The following is a 13,252-nucleotide window of genomic DNA, read 5'->3' on the forward strand; positions in this document are numbered from 1 at the left end:
CACATATCTATAGAAGCTTTTGCAGTTAGTTTTTATGTTCACGGCAAGCTTCCTCTCGTACTCTCTATTTTCCTTCTCCTAATTAAACCCTTTATCCTCCTCTGTTGAATTCTAAATTTCTCCCAGTCCTCAGGTTTACTGCTTTTTCTGGCCAATTTATATGCCTCTTCCTTGGATTTAACACTATCCTTAATTTCCCTTGTTAGCCACGGTTGAGCCAACTTCCCCGTTTTATTTTTACTCCAGACAGGGACGTACAATTGTTGAAGTTCATCCATGTGATCTTTAAATGTTTGCCATTGCCTATCCACCGTCAATCCTTTAAGTATCATTTGCCAGTCTTTTCTAGCCAATTTACGTCTCATACCATCGAAGTTATCTTTCCTTAAGTTCAGGAGCCTGGTCTCTGAATTAACTGCATCACTCTCCATCTTAATAAAGAATTCTACCATATTATGGTCACTCTTCCCCAAGGGGTCTCGCACAACAAGATTGCTAATTAGTCCTTTCTCATTACACATCACCCAGTGTAGGATGGCCAGCCCTCTAGTTGGTTCCTCGACATATTGGTCCAGAAAACCATCCCTCATACACTCCAGGAAATCCTCTTCCACCGTATTGCTACCAGTTTGGTTAGCCCGATCTATATATAGATTAAAGTCGCCCGTGATAACTGCTGTACTTTTATTGCACGCGTCCCTAATTTCTTGTTTGATGCTGTCCCCAACCTCACTACTACTGTTTGGTGGTCTGTACACAACTCCCACTAGCTTTTTCTGCCCTTTGGTACTCCTCAGCTCCACCCATAGAGATTAGAGATAGTAAGGGGAAAAAGTCACTGGTGGGCGTAGTTTATAGGCCCCCAAATAAAACTTCACGGTGGGGCGGGCAATAATCAAGGGAGTAATGGAGGCATGTAAAAAAGGAACGGCAGTAATCATGGGGGATTTTAACCTACATATCGATTGGTCAAACCAAATCGCACGGGGTAGCCTTGAGGAGGAATTCATAGAATGCATACGGGATTGTTTCTTAGAACAGTATGTTACAGAACCTACAAGGGAGCAAGCGATCTTAGATCTGGTCCTGTGTAATGAGACAGGAATAATAAACGATCTCCTAGTAAAAGATCCTCTCGGAATGAGTGATCACAGTATGGTTGAATTTGTAATACAGATTGAGGGTGAGGAAGTAGTGTCTCAAACGAGCATACTATGCTTAAACAAAGGGGACTACAGTGGGATGAGGGCAGAGTTGGCTAAAATAGACTGATCAAATTTCTCCATTGCTTGATCTGAATAAACCAGTGTAGGATGCTGATCGTGCGCTCTGCTTCATCCCCACTCATTGGGCCAGATTTTCCTGTGAGCAGGGAACAAATGACGCCCAACGCTCATTATACAGCAGACACCTCAAAGCATTGGAGAAGTACCACCGGCGCTTCCTCTGCAAGATCCTGCAAATCCATTGGGAGGATAGACGCACCAACGTCAGTGTTCTTGCTCAGGCCAACATCCCCAGCATTGAAGCACTGACCACAGCCATGATCCTGACCAACGGATCCATCACAGATCGAATCCACGTCCGGACCGGGGTCAAGCAGGGCTGCCTCATCGCGCCAACCCTCTTTTCGATCTTCCTCGCTGCAATGTTCCACCTCACACTCAACAAGCTCAATGCTGAAGTGAAACTAAACTACAGAACCAGTGGGAACCTGTTCAACCTTCGTCGTCTCCAGGCCACATCCAAGACCGTCCCAACCTCTGTCGTCAAACTACAGTACATGGACGACGCTTGTGTCTGTGCACATTCAGAGACTGAACTCCAAGTCATAGTCGACATCTTCACTGAGGCGTACGAAAGCATAGGCCTTACACTAAACATCCATAAGACAACGGTCCTACACCAACCTGACCCCGCCACACAGCATTACCCCCCCCCCAGTCATCAAGATCCACAGCTCGTCCCTAGACAACGTGGACCACTTTCCATACCTCAGGAGCCTATTATCAGCAAGGGCATACATCGACGACGCGATTCAACACTGCCTCCAGTGCATCAGTGCAGCCTTCGGCTGCCTGAGGAAAAGAGAGTTCGAAGATCAGGCCGTCAAGAGCTTGGTGGCAGATTTGAGGGTGGTCATGATACCCGCCCTCCTGTATGCCTCAGAGACATGGACCATATACAGTAGGCATCTCAAATCGCTGGAGAAATACCACCAATGATGTCTCCGCAAGATCCCGCAAATCCCCTGGGAGGACAGACGCATCAAGGTTAGCGTACTCGAACAGGCCAACATCCCCAGTATCGAAGCACTGACCACTCTCGACCAGCTCTGTTGGGCAGGCCACATTGTTCACATGCCTGACAGAAGACTCCCAAAGCAGGTGCTCTACTCGGAACTCCCACATGGCAAGCGAGCCCCAGGTGGGCAGAGGAAATGTTTCAAGGACACTCTCAAAGCCTCCTTGATTAAGTCTAACATCCTCACTGGCACCTGGGAATCCCTGGCCCAAGACTGCCCAAAGTGCAGGAAGAGCATCCGGGAGGTGCTGAGCACCTCGAGTCTCATCGTCGAGAACATGCAGAAACCAAGGGCAGACAGCAGAAGGAGTGTGCGGCAAACTGGGCTCTCCACCCACCCTTTCCTTCAACCGCTGTCTATCCCACCTGTCACAGAGACTGTAACTCCTGCATTGGACTGTACAATCACTGGATAACTCATTTTTAGAGTGGAAGCAAATCTTCCTTGATTTCAAAGGACTGCCTATAAGACTTGCACTTGCCCAAAGACTTTCCATGGAGTTTTATATGATAAGTTGGTGTCAGCGGGACATCAAAATGGCATGGCGGCCTCCACAGGGCATCTGGGACTGTGTGAACCGGGCAAGCAATAGTGTGTCTCCTCAACCAATCAAATTGAAGAATTGTTAATGAGCAGCACAATGTCTGAACCAGCAAGAGTAAGTTAGAATATTGAATTCAATGTCAAATCAGCTACAGAAAGCGAAATAGAGCGGGGAAGAAAAATTGGATTGAGAGATGGAAAGGAAAAAGTTAAAAAAAAATTTTTAACACTCTCTAGCAATAATTAAAATCTGAAGAAGTGACACTCCATACTTGTAAAAGTTAATTATCTGGCAATGATGTTGTTTGGCAGTAATTAAGACTTACCACGATGTTAAAAGGGTACTTAGACTGGAATGTATAAGCCCTAACTAACGAGTTTAGTCCGTATCTATGACATCAGTACAAGAACTACATTTGATTGGGGAGCCAGATAGCGCGGTGCTGTTTTTGCGCAGCTGATGGAGGAGCGGTAGGCCTCTCGGACAGCAACTTCCTGATTTTTGCATTTATCTGCACATCTTTGCTCGCTGGATTTTGCTGTCCGATTTGTGCATAAATAACGGTGAGCGCTGTTAAATTCACCATTATTTTCGCAGAAAAATCTGGGCCATTGACACAATCATTCCTGAAACTGGATGCCCCGAGATGTACCTTTAGCACGGCAGGCAGCAGCTGTAATGTTTAACTATGTACAGACAATCTACAGACCTCGATTAACAAGTGCAGCAAGATATAACTCCATTTCACAGATCAAATTTAATTACTCTGTACCAAGGAAACAGTTTTGCATCCAATCTAAGATCTAATTATTCTTGACATTCTATATTGAAAAGGGGACTTTAATCAACTAAAGTCTTAACCTCCTAGAGTGATCATCTGGACTATGACAGATGATTCCAAGATCTGCCCCAGGAGACCTGACATGATTACTGTTCACTTTATTTTTTTAAGACATTGACCTGAATTCTCCTGAGTTACCATGTGTTTTGAGGCAGTAAACAGAATGTTTTTAAAGGGTAATGCCTCAAAATGGCCAGGTAAAAATGGTGCCTGAATTCTCCTTGCAAATAACTGCCAGTTTCCTTTCAGGTCAGGCACAAGACCATTCTGCCCCATTTCAATAGGATCAAGAGCGAGTGGCTAACCTCTTCATCGTATTCCTCTCTATTTCTGTCCCAAATAATTACTGCTAATATAGCAAGAGCTGCTGAAAGGTATCTCTGAGGCAGTTACCAGGTTGAGGAGACCATTTTATGTGCTGCTACTGAAGGTTGACTTTTCTTTGGCTGCATAGCCAACAGTGGATAGTCAAGGTGCTATAGGGGGGGAGGAACTTAACACAATCACTAAGGAGGTGGTACTCAGTAAGATAATGGGACTAAAGGCAGATAAATCCCCTGGACCTGATCCTAGGGTCTTAAGAGAAGTAGCGGCAGGGATAGTGGATGCCTTGGATTCTGGGGAGGTCCCAGCAGATTGTAAAACTGCAAATGTAATGCCCCTATTTAAAAAAGGAGGCAATCAAAAAGCAGGAAACAATAGACCAGTTAGCCTAACATCTGTGGTTGGGAAAATGTTGGAGTCCATTATTAAAGAAGCAGTAGCAGGACATTTGGAAAAGCAATATTCGGTCAGGCAGCATCAGCATGGATTTATGAAGGGGAAGTCATGTTTGACAAATTTGTTAGAATTCTTTGAGGATGTAACAAATAGGGTGGATAAAGGGGAACCAGTGGATGTGGTGTATTTGGACTTCCAGAAGGCATTTGACAAGGTGCCACATAAAAGGTTACTGCACAAGATAAAAGTTCACGGGGTTGAGGGTAATATAGTAGCATGGATAGAGGATTGGCTAATGAACAGAAAACAGAGAGTAGGGATAAATGGTTCATTCTCGGGTTGGCAATCAGTAACCAGTGGGGTGCCGCAGGGATCAGAGCTGGGACCCCAATTATTTACAATCTATATTAACGACTTGGAGGAAGGGACTGAGTGTAGTGTAGCCAAGTTTGCCAATGATACAAAGATGGGAGGGAAAGCAATGTGTGAGGAGGACACACAAAATCTGCAAAAGGACATAGACAGGCTAAGTGAGTGGGCAAAAATTTGGCAGATGGAGTATAATGTTGGAAAGTGTGAGGTCATGCACTTCAGCAGAAAAAAAAATCAAAGAGCAAGTTATTATTTAAATGGAGAAAGATTGCAAAGTGTTGCAGTACAGCGGGACCTGGGGGTACTTGTGCATGAAACACAAAAGATTAGTATACAGGTACAGCAAGTGATCAGGAAGGTCAATGGAATCTTGGCCTTTATTGCAAAGGGGATGGAGTATAAAAGCAGGGAAGTCTTGCAGGGTATTGGTGAGGCTACACCTGGAATACTGCGTGCAGTTTTGGTTTCCATATTTACGAAAGGATCTACTTGCTTTGGAGGCAGTTCAGAGAAGGTTCACAAGGTGAGGGGGTTGACTTATGAGGAAAGGTTGAGTAGGTTGGGCCTCTATTCATTGGAATTCAGAAGAATGAGAGGTGATCTTATCGAAACGTATACGATTATGAGGGGGCTTGACAAGGTGGATGCGGAGAAGATGTTTCCACTGATAGGGGAGACTGGAACTAGAGGACATAATCTTAGAATAAGGGGCCGCCCATTTAAAACTGAGATGAGGAGAAATTTATTTTCTAAGGGTTGTGGATCTGTGGAATTCACTGCCTCAGAGAGCTGTGGAAGCTGGGACATTGAATAAATTTAAGACAGAAATAGACAGTTTCTTAAACGAGAAGGAAATAAGGGGTTATGGAGAGCAGGCGGGGAAGTGGACCTGAGTCTATGATCAGATCAGCCATGATCGTATTAAATGGCAGAGCAGGCTCGAGGGGCCGTATGGCCTTCTCCTGCTCCTATTGCTTATGTTTTTATGTTCTTATTTTAGCATTTTGGGAGTTGCGTTAGGACTTTTGCTGCTCAGAGTCTAAACTTGGGATTTTCAATGGGACTATCTTTATTTTGTAGTTATGAAGAGGAGGAGGATGAACACATGGAAGGGGGCTAGGTTGCAGGCTCTTAATGGCAGCCAGCATCAGAGATATCTCTTCCCTCATCAAGTAAGACTCAAGAAGTTATGTCTTGGGCATTCCTAGTCTACAAGAAGAGGTGGAAATGGAACAGGAGAGCCAGCAGCGTGATGTCAGAGCAAAGAGCACAAATGTGAGCCCAGAACTTCCAATAAATAGCAGTTGACTCACCAAATAAAGTCACTTCACACCAGCCTGTTCTCCTCTCACTATTTCACAAAGTCCCTTACTTTCCAAGACTTCTGCCAAGCCCGTTTATAAAACAGAAGTCTACTTTTCCCTCCTAGCCCACAAGCGGTGCTATAAAAAGCACTTTACCTGCTGGATCCGGCTGCTCCCGTCAAACTTTAGTTGCTGGGTTTCCCAAGGCCTGGGAAACTCGGCTGGCCAGCGTTAAATTTAAATCAGGCTCCCAACTGCACTTTTGGGAGCCTGATTTAAATATTCTAATGAGGTGTCCCACCTCTCGAGTGGAATACACACGCCACATAACTCACTGCCGTAAAAATGGCAGTAGGTGCATATACAGTGGGTTGGGGTCACGTTACGTGACTTTCACATTTTTAACACCCCAACCTCTCTTCCATCCATCATGGTTGGGGGCCGGGGGGGGTTAAAATTCCCCCATCATTTCCATATTAATGAGTTCAAACTAATATTTCAAAAGTTTGAAATCAACCAGTTCTGCATTGTCAGTGGAAACTGCAGGAACCTAATCCTACTCTTAAGATGATTTCAGATGCTGCTGAGAGGGTAACCAGTAGCCTAATGAACTAATTCGACATCAACTCCAATTCTGGCATTCGCATAGTCTTGTAATTCTATTTCAAAAAATAGCTGACCCAGAGCCTTGGGACTGAAGACTTTGATTGGTGAGTCATCAACACGTAGTGCAAAAAAAAAATTTAAGAGTTTAACAACACTTCAGTAGAGAACAAGTGGAATGTCTTTAAAGGTACACTGTGAACATGCAAGCTAAATATACACCGAAAACTGATGAGCTCAGACTAAAGAAACATGATCCAAATGGATTAACAAACTGATATAAAGAGGAACAATAACCTCTACAAATTCTGCCGATTTGAAAGGGGAAGGTATTCACTGTAATCCATATAAGAAAATGCTGAAATAATTTAAAGGGTGGCCAGTGAGGCAAAGAGATACTTGGAGAAAGCCACTGCAGCAAAGGCTAAACATGACAGTAAAATATTCAGTACTATAACAGTCAGAGAAGAGGTGAATACCATGAGATGCAAATGAAATCAAAATTGAGGATAAGCACAAGTTCATTAATATTTTAAATTATTACTTCCTTCAAGTATACACATGGCAAGACATGAGTAACATACCCAGTCCAACAAAGATAACCAAAGTAAAGTCAACAACTTTGTTAAGACTGGGAAATATTTGCATTCAGAGGGACCTGGGTGTCCTTGTACACGAATCAGAGAAAGTTTACATGCAGGTACAGGTAAGAATTGATTATTAAAAGTAAACTTAAGGAGCATCTGCATAATAATAACCTAGCAAGCAGTCGCAAACATGGACTCAGAATGGGAAAATCATGCCTGATCAACTTCCTTGGCTTCTTTGAGTAGCATCCCAAGTGGACTGGAAAGCATCAAGGCTTCCAAAAGGCATTTGACAAGGTCCCTCATGAAAGGCTATTAGTCAAACTCAAAGCTGCAGGGATTCAAGGTAAACCGTGGGGATGGATACGAAATTGGCTGAAGGATAGAAATCAATGAGTATTTTTTAGAGGAATTACATTGGGGATGGGGGAATACTCAGAAGTACTTAGTGGAATACTCCCAGAATTCAGCATTGAGACCATGACTGGATGCATTTAAGAAACAATTGGAAGCTTCACTGGGAGGACTGCTGTGCTTCTGGATGAATGAACTAATATGGGTTGAATGGTCTTCCTCATCTATAATTATCTTGTGATCAACAAATGCCACATGCTGGACCATTAACACATTGCTACCATACTGGACCATCAGCACATCGCCATGCTACTGAACCATCAACATATTGTAATGTACTGGACCATCAACGTTGTGTTAACTCAACGTGAGAAAGTAATTAAAAAAATCTCTGGGGAAGGGGGCACATCAGTATTTATTCCAATTATTCTATGAACGTGTCATGGTATTTTCTTCTCCCTAGCAGATTTTCAGCAATAGACCATAGTAAAATAATAATCATCTGGGATTTGGAAGAACATGAAAAAAGGGAAAGACCATTCAACCATCAAAACTCATCCCTCCAGTACCGTAACTCTACCATTTATGGCATTCACATGCATTTTGAATGACCTTAATGTTTTTGATTCTGCCAAATGATTATTCCAAACTTTTAACGTTGATTAAAGAAGTGTTGCCTGATGTCTGTTTTAAATCTACTTTTCACTCATTTAAATTTATGCTATCTGGTCCTACTTTCTCAGTTTTAATTTGAAGTAATATTCTAGGTTTACCTTATTAATGCCACTTAATATTAATTTACCTCAATGAAGTTCCTTCCCTCTACAACCACCCCCCCTACCCACAAACCCCTTCCCCCATCACTCCCCCCCCCCCACTCTTAACTGCCCTCTTTCTAGAATGTTTTAACTTCTACATTCTACTCTTTACACATGGGATCGGCTAGTTTTATTGGTCTTCTCTGTATCTTCTTCAATGTTTTTTGTGGCATGGTGACCAGAATCAGACACAGTACTCTAAGTGTGTTCTGACCAATGCACTGAAAAGCTCCAGCATAGCATCTGGATACTTCTATTCTACTGTTCTGGCGGTGTAGCTCAACATTCTGTTTGATTTTTAAATTATTTTGCCACATTGGCTAGTTATTGGAAGTGATGAGTTTACCATAATTTCTGTCCGAAGTCTCCCACTGTTGGTTCAACACAGTCATTGTATATTTCGGCAGTCTTTGTCCAAGTTACAGAAAAGTCGATGGAGCTACTGTGATTTCTGACCACCTTCCACCGCAAAGGTTGCATTTTGATTAAAAAGAGTCATTTTCCCCACTGTCTTCCCTGTTTTTAAAATACTTTAGTAGCTGAGTTTTTGGCTGTGCGTAATTGCAAATGTTTGTGGAGATTAAAATAGACAGAAAGCTTTCATCGTTTGTGAGAAAATGTGGATATATTTAGTGTTAACAGCTAAAAATCATTGTGTAGATAAGTACAATCAGAAACAAAGTAAGTACACATGGGGGTGATAAGTTTTCATAAAGTAACTAATGCAACATTGAATATTGACGTCATTTCCTCCAACATCTCATGATAGTACATGTTAAGTGTGATTTCACGATAAACATGATATGTTCATCCAACTTTAATTATTCAGATCATTGGGTGCCTATTCACACTCAACTTGTAAAATCTTATTGAGGCCATGAACACCGCTAATTTTTAGAGACGACCCTAGAGGGAACACTTTAATTTTATCAGATTCCGACGGATTTCCAAACACAAACAATTGGCATAATGCTTGTTGTGAGTGAGAAAGTTATATTCCCAGTCAGCAGGAAAGGTATTTGAGCTGTTATTAGATGTATTTGTATTTTAAAATGGTTGCAAGATTTAAAGAGACATTTTCCTCTTAAGATTTTAGGAGATCACCAAGTTCCAAAAAATATCATTTGCACCAAAAACACCATCCGGGAACTGTGATAGCTACTGCAGTGCAAGATTTTCTTTCCCCAATACCTTTTTTAAATCAAAACTAAACCAAAGACAAGAAATGTATAGTGCCTGATGTGATTAAAATGATACCAGTGATAGCATTATACTTTCTATTTTTAAAACATTGTACCGCAGTGACACTGGCCCTTCAGTGAACATATATTTTAACAAATTGAAATAGTCTGCCTTGTTATGCATTCAGAGTGAGCTTCCAAATTACATAGATTTTTTTTGATGTATGACTTGTGTTTGTGACAGTTTTCAAATGTGGTACTGCAAGAGGTAATGTTCGACTAAGTCAGTGGTTTCCCAACTGGGATCTGTGGGCCCTATGGGTCTGCCTTGGGTTCTTAGGGACCCACAAGGTCATAACCCCTGGAAATGGGCTGACCTGAATGGCAGCAAAGCGAGAGTTGAGGCAATGAGAGTTGTTCCTCAATTGTACCTTCGGAAACAATATAACAAAGAGGAGAGATGCCACCCAGGATAGTGCACTGTAAAACTGACAAATTTTGAAAATGTTTGAAGGTCTTTGCAGCTTAGGTCGTCCTTTATGCCTGGCAATATGTTTCAATGGTTTGAGCTCTGGAGGTAGTCTTTAGTCTCTCAGGGCTGCAATCTCCCATCACATAGCAATAACCTCTCCCCATGATTCCCTGCCAAACATAACCCAGCATCTTGTATTCAAATGACAGACTCTGATGAAATGCATAAAATCAGAAATCATGGATTTGCTGTAAATGGAAATAGTGCATTTTAGGCACCCCCATCATTGGCAGTATGCAGATTCCACCTCAGTGTTTTTCATCATTGTGGAGATAATACTATAGAATTTACATAAGGTTACAGGAACAAAAAATAGAGATGTAGATTTTCTGAAAATTAATGATTAAAAGACTGCTGTAGTTCTATTCAATATTCATGTAGATAAATAACAGCAATAGATATCTCATTATTAGAGTGAAAATTGCATTACATTTTTGATTAAAATGAATTTGGACTAGGTATCTGTGGGAATATGCCAATATTTGAAAGGGGTCACACACAGAAAAGTCTATAAAATACTGCTCAAGATAAATGTGATAGCTTTAAACTCATAAGTAAAGTTCTCTTCACTAAGGTTTATGCATGCCTAGTAAGGAAGACTGGCACAGCTTTGTCTAGACAGGGTTTTAATGGTACAGGAAATTCTCATTAGTACACATAAGCTAATGAAAAATGTACTTGCATTGTTCTATACTCATTAAGTAAAGATTTGATATCCTTTACCTTTGTTTTTTTTAATACTTCTTGATTGGTACAACCCATCAAAATAGCTCATTTTATCACATTCCCAGACTCCCTCAGGGTTAACTGCTCTTTCTGGCGCCAGCCTTAGTCTTACATTAACCCCTGATCTATGCAGCCTTAAGGTCAGAGGTCAGGTGTTAAAACTAGTAGCAGTGTAATAACTGTTATCGTTTTTGTTATTCCCACAGGATTGCACCTATCAAGCTGGAATGGCACAAGCTTTATTTTCTTAGGTAAGGGGTTGATTTCCAGTTCTAATATTTGATGTATTTTTAAGAAAAAAAGAATGTCATGGGTTAAGTGGTATTATTGGATCTGATGTCACATTCCCACACAAAGGAACACAATTAAGTGCTGTTCCAAGATAGCTTGCACTATAGCAGAACACTTAATGGCAATATGTAGAATGTGTGTGTGTGCATGCGTGTGTGTGTGCATGCGTGTGTGTGTGCACACGTGTGTGTGTGTGTGAGTATGTGTGTGTGTCTTCTTCACAAATGTCTTTCATGGAAAACCTCCAACTGCACTAAGAAGTATTTTTCCCTATCCAAATTTGTTGAATTTTCTTCAAAGTATAGTATACAAAAGAATCTACATATGGTACTTGTGATTGTCCCAAGTCTTGTAATTGAAGGTGATCCGGATAAACTTCAATGGGAACAGATGTATTGTAACCATGTCAACTGATATTACTTATAACAATATAATGAGAAAAGAAAGCAACCACAATCCCAGTTGATATAGAAGTCTAGTACTTAATCCAGTTCCTTTGAACATTGGCATGTGGAAAAGACTTGTGTGCAATGTAGGAGACTGGATGTTACAGTTAGTTCAACATTAAGCCTTTTATCCTGGTTCATAATTCAGCCCAGACTGATGGATGAATATCTTCACTGCTGGTTATAATGTGGTTGGGCACTTTCAGTCCAGTTCCTAGTAGGTATGAGCCTACAGCACAAAATTGGCATTTATTGGCTTGGAAAGGTGAGCGGGTTGCTGGTGGAGAGCTGTTATATCTGCTCTAACAATGTTACATTTGACCTAGGTGTACGCTGGATACCTAAAATGGAATTTCTCCAGCACTAAAACATTCACATAATGGGCTGGATTTTTGGGTTTTTGCAATTTCGCTAGTTTGTGGGCACAAATCACGGAGAAATATTTTTTTTAGCGTTGGGTTAGCATTAGCGCTAATGAGCGTTAGTGTTAGCGCTAACTCCGGCATTGCACAGCAGATTTTGTGTGCTGGAGCTGAAAGTTCCGCCATGGAAAAAAAAAATCGGCCCTTCTGCACATGCGCAAATTTTTCTTTTAGAAAATTGGCCCTACTGCGCATGCGCGGAAACAATTGTTTTTCTTCTTCTTCCCGCGCTTCTGATAAGCTATCCGATTGCAAACGCTAATGCAGGCAAGGAGCGCCTGCGCACATGCGCAGTACACCCGAGGCTGAATCAGCCATTTGAGTTTTGATTTCGACCATGGAGCAGCACAGAGACGTCGAGGAAGATAGGCAACGGGCCAGGAGGTTCACTATAGAGGCCAACAAGGCACTGGTTACTGCTGTGGAGAGCAGATGGGGAGATCTAAGTAGGAGGGGTGGAAGTCGACCCCTCCCAGCAATATTTAGAAAAATCTGAGAGGAGAACTGGGAATCTGGAAAACCAGACTCCCTACCCACCCTTTCCTTCAACAACTGTCTGTCCCACCTGTGACAGAGACTGTAATTCCCATATTGGACTGTACAGTCATCTGAGAACTCATTTTTAGAGTGGAAGCAAGTCTTCCTCGATTTCGAGGGACTGTCTATGATGGTTACTGATGTGGAGAGCAGGTGGGGGGATCTACGTAGGAAGGATGGAAGTAGACCCCTCTCATCAATATTTAGAAAAATCTGGGAGGAGATTGCAGAGGAGGTCTCTTCCTCCGGAACTGCAGCAAGAATGGCGGACCAGTGTAGAAGAAAATTTAACGATCTCACGAGGGCTGTCAGAGTGAGTACTATTTTCGTTCATGCACTCCTTCATTACTGAAACTATAAATCTGACACACTATTTGTTCTGAGGACTGTATTACATTTACACAGTATGGTATAAGTGCTTCGGTGGCTCTCTGTGTGTGCCAGAAGAGCAGATGGATCCTCTGGTAAACATTCCATTTTCATCTTCACAGGCAAAGAAGTCGCACAATATGCGTGAGCAGCTGTGCACAGGCAGTGGTCAGGCTCGCACCCTGCCACTCATGCATGTGGAGGAGCGAGTGGCAGGCCTCATTGGCGCCGACTGTCGGGCAACTGCCCGTGGGGGTGCTGACCCCCCGACTGGAAAGTTCTGGTAAGTCCTGCGCACTC

General features: G+C 42.3%; 1 long non-coding RNA gene across 4 annotated transcripts in view; it reads left to right on the forward strand.

The window, feature by feature from the left end:
• The window catches only part of LOC139268632 (uncharacterized), a 103,962-nt gene that overhangs the window by 35,715 nt on the left and 54,995 nt on the right, over positions 1 to 13,252 (forward strand). For all 4 annotated transcript variants that reach the window (XR_011594074.1, XR_011594075.1, XR_011594077.1 and 1 more), the window contains exons 2-3: positions 11,094 to 11,138; positions 13,075 to 13,235. This is a non-coding gene — a long non-coding RNA (uncharacterized lncRNA). The remainder of the gene's footprint in view (positions 1 to 11,093; positions 11,139 to 13,074; positions 13,236 to 13,252) is intronic.

Source organism: Pristiophorus japonicus, chromosome 8 (assembly GCF_044704955.1).
Source record: "Pristiophorus japonicus isolate sPriJap1 chromosome 8, sPriJap1.hap1, whole genome shotgun sequence".
Classification (NCBI taxonomy): domain Eukaryota; kingdom Metazoa; phylum Chordata; class Chondrichthyes; family Pristiophoridae; genus Pristiophorus; species Pristiophorus japonicus.